This window comes from Camellia sinensis, chromosome 13, assembly GCF_055761805.1.
Source record: "Camellia sinensis isolate YWXY chromosome 13, ASM5576180v1, whole genome shotgun sequence".
NCBI lineage: Eukaryota > Viridiplantae > Streptophyta > Magnoliopsida > Ericales > Theaceae > Camellia > Camellia sinensis.
The window spans coordinates 7,233,551-7,240,849 of record NC_138973.1 but is presented as its reverse complement, the minus strand read 5'-3'; the positions used below and the strand labels follow the sequence as shown (position 1 = coordinate 7,240,849).

At 32.4% G+C, this 7,299-nt stretch overlaps 1 long non-coding RNA gene across 1 annotated transcript; it reads left to right on the top strand.

Annotated features, from left to right (window-relative positions):
- The first annotated feature begins 1,479 nt into the window (after window positions 1-1,479).
- On the top strand, window positions 1,480-2,260 carry LOC145805916 (uncharacterized). Its single transcript, XR_014348206.1, has 2 exons — window positions 1,480-1,850; window positions 1,960-2,260. It is a non-coding gene; the product is annotated as an uncharacterized LOC145805916 (long non-coding RNA).
- The last annotated feature ends 5,039 nt before the right edge of the window (window positions 2,261-7,299 follow it).

Sequence of the window (7,299 nt, the reverse complement as noted above, 5' to 3'; positions counted from 1 at the left end):
AAAAAAAAAATTATAAATAGAAATATTTCTAAAATAATTTTATATAAATATTTTATTTAGATTGCATCGTCCATTTAAAAATTATTTGGACTGCACACAAGATATGGTTCCGAACGAATGATGGTTGAGATAGTTTCGAACGCTCTCACGACTCCTCACTGTGACAGATTCGAAAACTCAACTCTGTCTACGCCAAACGAAGTTCTCATTCAACTGATAATCCATCATCCAATTTTCTTTGGTAAGTGAACGCCTATCTTGATATCTCTGCAATTTCCTTTCTCATAGACAATTCAAAGAATACCCATCATGCAAAACACAACATACCTCTAATTTATGCTCTTCCCGAATTGAATTCTTTCTGATAATATCATCAATGGCTGTTTTGGTACTTTGCAACTCAAGTATTTGCTGTAGTAATGTCAATTACACTGCCCTAACTGGTAATAATAGACAATACCACTCAAAGTGCAATGGGTCTATGGTGAATTGGAAGAAACATAGGAGAAAAATGGTGGGTCTTTGTGGGTTTGTGATGAGAAGCTCACGTGGGTTAATGGCAGTAAGTGGGAAGCCAAATGGTGGTATGTCTTCTGAGGAAGCAATTGGGGTTTTGAAGTCAATTTCTTCAGACCCAGAGGTTACATTTTCTTACCATATTTGGGTTACCATGTGATTTGTCACTACTGCGTTGTAACATATATGAGTGGTGGGACCCACCAACTAATGCAATGGTGACAATCACATAGTAAATCAAATGTGGTAAAAAAATTATAGCTTATTGTGGATAACTATTCTTACTCGAATCCTCACTATTGTGCTTCGCATTAGCAGGGCTAGAGTTATATCTCATATATAATGGCTCATGATGACACTTTCAAAGAGATTACTTGAACATCCACACCTCTTCACAACTATATTGGTGCAATGCCTTCATTACATATTAAGTTCATTGTTTATGAGTCCCGAGTTCAACAACTCTATACTAATTAGATGCACCCCTCCACTTAACAACAATTCCTGGGTATGACTAGTAAATCCATATAGAGAAATAGTTTTAACTTAAGAAGCAAGAATGTGGACACGGACATGTGACATGTCAATTTCTAAAAAATAAGGATATGAACATGGGAGGGAGGAGATATGTCAAATATATTTTATTTGTTGATGAATATAAATATTACACTGAAAAATAAAAAATAATAATCAGTGTGTTTGGTTTTGAGTTTTTTGAATTAAGTTTTTTGAAAACTGAGTTTTTTGATTTTTCGTGTTTTTTTGTTTGTAGTGAATATTTTTAAAATTTTAAACATTTTTTTTACTTTTTTAGATGCACCTTATTTAGATGTATCTAAAAAGTAAAAAATTTGTGAAAAAATATTTTTAAAAATTAATAAATACATAAAAATATAAAAAAATGTATTGAATTCTTGTTTTTTTTTTTTTTGTATTTTTGGTATTTAGTGAATTTTTAAAAGGTTTTTTTTTTTTTGCTTTTTAGGTATATTTATGTTAGGTATGTCTAAAAATTAAAAAAATTGCTCAAAATATTAAAAAAATTCAGTAAAAACAAAAAAATACGAAAAATAAGAAAGTAGAATTTTCTGAAAAGTGTTTTTGAAAAATGATAACCAAGCATAGTGAATAATAATGAAAGAACTAACTAATTTAACATGAAAAATCACTTCATTTATCGGGAGCGTCTAGAGGCAGGACGTGTGTGCCTATGATGTGTTCCTACCATGTTCAACGTGAAATGTGTAGATGTAATAGGAATTTTTTCTCTCATGCAGAAACTCTCCCTTTTGGTCACTGAAGCATACAAGGATGCGCACCAGAAGAGTGTTCAGGTGAAAATCATCTCATCTTGTGAACTGTGAAATTTCTCTCTTTTTCCCTTTCCTCTCTATTAGAGTCCATCTGTCTGTCCCTGAAGATTACACTTTCTGATGTTGACAGGCCATGAAAGAAAGGATGAGTAATCTTGCCCAGAGCCTGGGAATGCCGCAGGGACTTGGTGAGGGATTGAAGTGAAGCTGACCCATTGACGGAGTTGAGCTTCAATTTTTGTATATGAGCTTTTTGTTGTAATGGCTATTTATGTGGTGACCTTTGTCAACCTAATGGTTAAATTTTCAAATTACATTTCCTTTTTCTTTATTTATTTCTGGCGACATTTCAAGGCTCCCTCTGTTTCTTGTAGTAATTTCTGGCTATATAGAAAGCAAAAACAACAGCAATTCATACTTGTTTTTCATTAGTCTCTCTCTCCTGTCAGAAATCAATATCTGACTATTGCATTGTTGAGTTCTAACTATGGTACAAGTCTTCCATGGTATAGGATGCCATAAAACCTTCATTGTCTAAATTTTATTTTATTTTATTTTATTTTATTTTGGGAGCAGAATTGTCTAAATTTCTGATGGCCAGGGGACATTTTTTTTTTTTTTTTTCTATCCAAAATTTTGGAATTCAGATTTATTCATCCAGTTATCATCTAGTTCAGTAGCTTCCAAAAAATTAATTTTAAAGTGATGAGTCTCATTTCAACAAATAAAAATCAAATTGAGGCATCATTTATTTTTTATCCCAATTGCTAGGGACTTGCAGCCAAATCTCTATAAATTGTGGGTAGTAAGAATGTAAATATTGGAGATTAAAAAAAAATGTAAAAAAGAAAATTTTGTTAGTGTTCATGTACGGCAATTTGTGGATTTTTGTTTTTGATTTATATAACATAAGAAAAATGCTAGAGGCCCCAAATTTTCTACCAAATAAATGACCAAATGTCTCACATGGGTGTGGGGCCCACAAAATTACGAACCCCATACCCATGTGAGACATTTGGTCATTTATTTGGTAGAAAATTTGGTATCTCTAGCATTACCCTTAAAAAACAGGTAATGGTTTGTTTTATTCTAAATATGAAATTGAGTGTGACCCATATTTCAGATTTATAATTTTATAGAATTAAATGAGTTTGTTGGACATTCAATGTGTTTTGTCCCCCACTCTAATTAGGAATGGCAACGGGGCGGGGCGGGGCCGGGGATCACCCTCCCCGTCCCCGATTCCCGATGGCAGAGCTTCCCCCCGTCCCCGTCCCCATCCCCGACCGGGAACCAACTACCACCCCCACCCCCGCCCCCGAACGGGGATCGGGTTTCCCCGATCCCGAAAATCCCCGGCCAAAAAAACAACATCAACAGAATATCAGGGCTCAAATACATCAACAACATTAAAAAAAAAAAAAAAAAAATTAACATCTCAACATCAAAAAGCAGCATCTGTGGCTTGGAGGAGCTCCGTATGAGAGAGAGGAGATCTGAAGAACAAAAGCACAAAAGCCGACTGCGTAAGAGAAGGAGATCCGTGTGAGAGAGAGAGGAGATCTGTGAGAGAGTGTAAGAGAAGCTCAGCCGACTGCGTCTGTGGCCTGGAGGAGCTCAGCCGACTACGTTTGTATTGTGCGGAGAGAAGAGAGAGTGAGAGAAGAGAAGAGAGAGAGTGTAAGAGACCACCTAATTTAGGTGACCTAAACAATAAACATATATATAATATTCAAAGACTCTTTACAGCTGTAACATATATATATATAATATATATTCAAACATATATATATATATATATAATATATATAATATTCAAAGACTCTTTGACAAAGAGAGGAGCTTATAGCTGTAACCAAACCAAACATATATATATATATATAATATGTAAATCGGGGATAACCGGGGCGGGGCCGGGGCCGGGCCGGGGTCGGGGATGAAATATATATCACCGTCCCCGGCCCGAATATCACCGGGGATTTGTTTTTAAATACCATCCCCGGCCCGTTGGGGGTATTTTTCGGAGAAAAACCACTCTTATCGGGGACGGGGGGTCGGGTCCCCGTCAGGCCAGGTTGAAATTGTCATCCCTAACTCTAATCATGCGATTAGTGGGTCTATCATTGTCTTCATTCTAATTATTATACTCACTTTATCCCAAAATAGTCTTATATTTTATTTTTTATTATTCTAAAATATTAGTCCCTTTTCAAAATTAAGGACTAAAATAATACGAATTTTTTATTTTGCCTTTCTTTTAAATTCATTAACCTTACAAAAAATATAATTTTGACAATTGATATTTCTCAAAGAATGTACTATTAAAAGGATAATTTTGAAAAATCAATTTTTTTTAAAGTGCAATAATTGTACTACCAAAAGAGTTAATTAGTTTTTTGAAAATTAAGGCCTGGTTTGAGGTGTATCAAAAAAGTCCAAAAAGTTACAAAAAAAAGTAAAAAAGTTATCACTATTCACAAATTAAAAATATTAAAAAATTAATATACATAATATTTTTATCAAACAAAATTTACACAATTTTCGGGGCTGAATTGACCCCGTGTAGTGAGGGGAAAAAAAAAAAGAATTACATATATAAAATCACTAAGTTTGATGGAAATATTGGGCCCGTAGGGGCCCACCACGGGCCCCGTTTTGATAATCCGAACCACTGAATATGTACAACTCGTCCAGAACTATATGTCATTAAAAATCACGTTGATCGAAAATCGGTAACTACATGATCAAATCAGTTTTGTATAAAAAATGGATGGTGTTATAGTTAACAATTGACAAAAAAACTCACACGATCAGATAGTTATTGATATCCAATCAACGTAATTTTTTACAAATATATAGTACTCGACGAGTTCTACACATTGAACGGTTCCGATTAGTAAAACGGGACCCGTGGTGGGCCCCCATGGGCCAAACAGCACCGTCTAATTTATACCCGAAAAGGAGAGAATCAATCTCCTACACTATATCCTCTGCCGCGCTGCCCACGCGTGTACTACTGTACGGGCTATTCCATCTATAACTTTCCTTATACACTTATTTATACAATTTTTTAATACACATTTTTTCATAAAAATCAAAATGTTAACTCAAGCATCCATATTTTTTCCCTCAACTTTTTAGTTTAAAAAGACAAAAAGTGCACTTATTTAGGACACCCCAAACAACCCCAGTTTTTTGTTTTTCCTATTTTTTTTGTTTCTAGTGAATGTTTTTAAAATTTTAAGTAATTTTTTTTACTTTTTTAAATGCATCTTATTTAGATGTATCTAAATAGTAAAATATTGAATTTTTTTTTTAAAGGTTTTTGGTATTAAGAGTTTATAGCATAAACGATATCTAATATTTTCATAATGTCTAAGATCCCTTAGCATCAATCTAAAGAAAATTCGATTCAGAAAATTTCTGAAAATTTCTTTGGACTTCCCACTCTCCAAAGAAATTCACTCTCCAGAGAAATTCTAGACTTTTCAGAGAAATTTCTAACTTAAGCCTTCATCATCTTCTTTGTCCAGAGAAATTCTGGACTTCTTGAAGAAATTCCTAAAGTCTTCATCATCTTCTTTGTCTAGAGAAATTCTGAGAAGCCCAGAGAAATTTCTCTCCAGAGAAATTATAAACTTCCCAGAGAAATTCCTAAAGTCTTTATCTTTATCTTCTTCCTCCAGAGAAATTCTAGGAATCCGAGAAATTCTAAAATAAAATCACTTCCCAAAATATGCCTTGGAATGAACAATTCCCAAATGAGTAAAGAAGAACAATTTGACAAGAAAACAAACTTAGCAAAAGTTTAGACATAAACAAACATAATTCAGATTCAATATGACCAAATCTGAGAGGAAAATTTCATATAAACAAAACAGAACAAGAACCAATCCCCATTCAATCGCATAAATTATAGTGAATATGAGCTAAACATAGGTTGTAGAAAAACATACAATTCACAGATGAAAAAATTGAAAACCAAGTTAAATTAGAGAGACACCCCTGCACTTGGCTCAACCTGTATCTTTGTTTCTTCCTTCCCACTATCAACCTCTGGTGAAGCTGTAATAGCTCTTTAACTCTGATTCTTCCTTGTTTTCTTGTTAACCTTTGCACTATCAACACCTACAACATTAGCTCCACCAAACCATATCTTTTTTGACAATTCATACCCTTTTTGCTGATGAGCCTTCGGAAAAGTCCGATCCTCGCCCATTTTACTTTTGCTAGCATTGTTCTCATACCTCTTCTTTAACCTCCCCACTTTTCTAGATAATTGGGTCTTGCTAACATCAATGTGCAACTATTTCTTGATGAAATCATAAAAAGCATTCATATTAGTGAGTGGATCAGACCCTTTTTTCAAAGTACATTAAATCATACCTTTCAAAATTACAATCTCAACGAGTGGTTGACCGTTGTTTGCCATTTTTGTAGAGAGAGAAGAAGAAGATCGATGAGAGCTAGGGTTTAAACAGTATCATAGTAGAGAGAGAGATAAATGAAGTTTGATTTGAGATAATCAAATTTCTCTGTGATATATAGGTGTGGGGTTGATGGACTTTAGACATCATAAAATAATATTATGAATATCTTTCATTACTAAAAATTGGAAATGAACCTTAGACTAATTTTCACTAAAATATTTGTGAAAAAATTAATAAATACATAAAAATACAAAAAAATGTATTGAATTTTCATTTTTTTTTTTTGTATTTTATGGTATTTAGTGTGTTTTTTTAAATTTTTTTTTACAAATATTATACTTTTTAAGTATATTTATGTTAGGTGTGTCTAAAAATTAAAAAAATATTGCTTAAAATATTTAAAAAATCATTGAAAACATTAAAATACAAAAAATAAAAAAAATAAAATTTTCTAAAAACTATTTTTTAAAAATCAGAACCAAACAAAGTGATTATTATTTTGGAACGTAATGAATAGTTAGTTCCCTTATTGTGTTTCAATTGATTAGTACCCTTTTAGTGTGTTTTACAATTTTGGTTATTAAAATTGAGCGGAATAAAATGATTATTTTATCAAAAATTTTATTTTTACATTTGATTGAGTTAAAAAAATAAAAATTATATTGCTTATAAAATCATTATTCATTAATTATTAAAAAAAATGATAATTCTATAAGAAAACCTAAAGAAGAATTGTTTCATCCTATCTTATTTCAATGAATTACAAAAAGGAGAGTCTGGTTTGTTTGTATTTATTCTTAATTCTTTCTTCCCTTAAATTTATATAATGAAATTAAAAAAAAAAAAGGATTAAATGTAATGAAATGATTAGGCACACCATACCAAGTGGGGTGGGAGAACATAGAAATTATTGAGTGGTGTAAGATCAGGATCAGCTAACACCCTAACAGTTTATTGATTGATGAATGATCTGATGAATGGACAATAATATCCTAATACGATGAATGGACAATAATATCTTAATACGATCCCACTAGCAT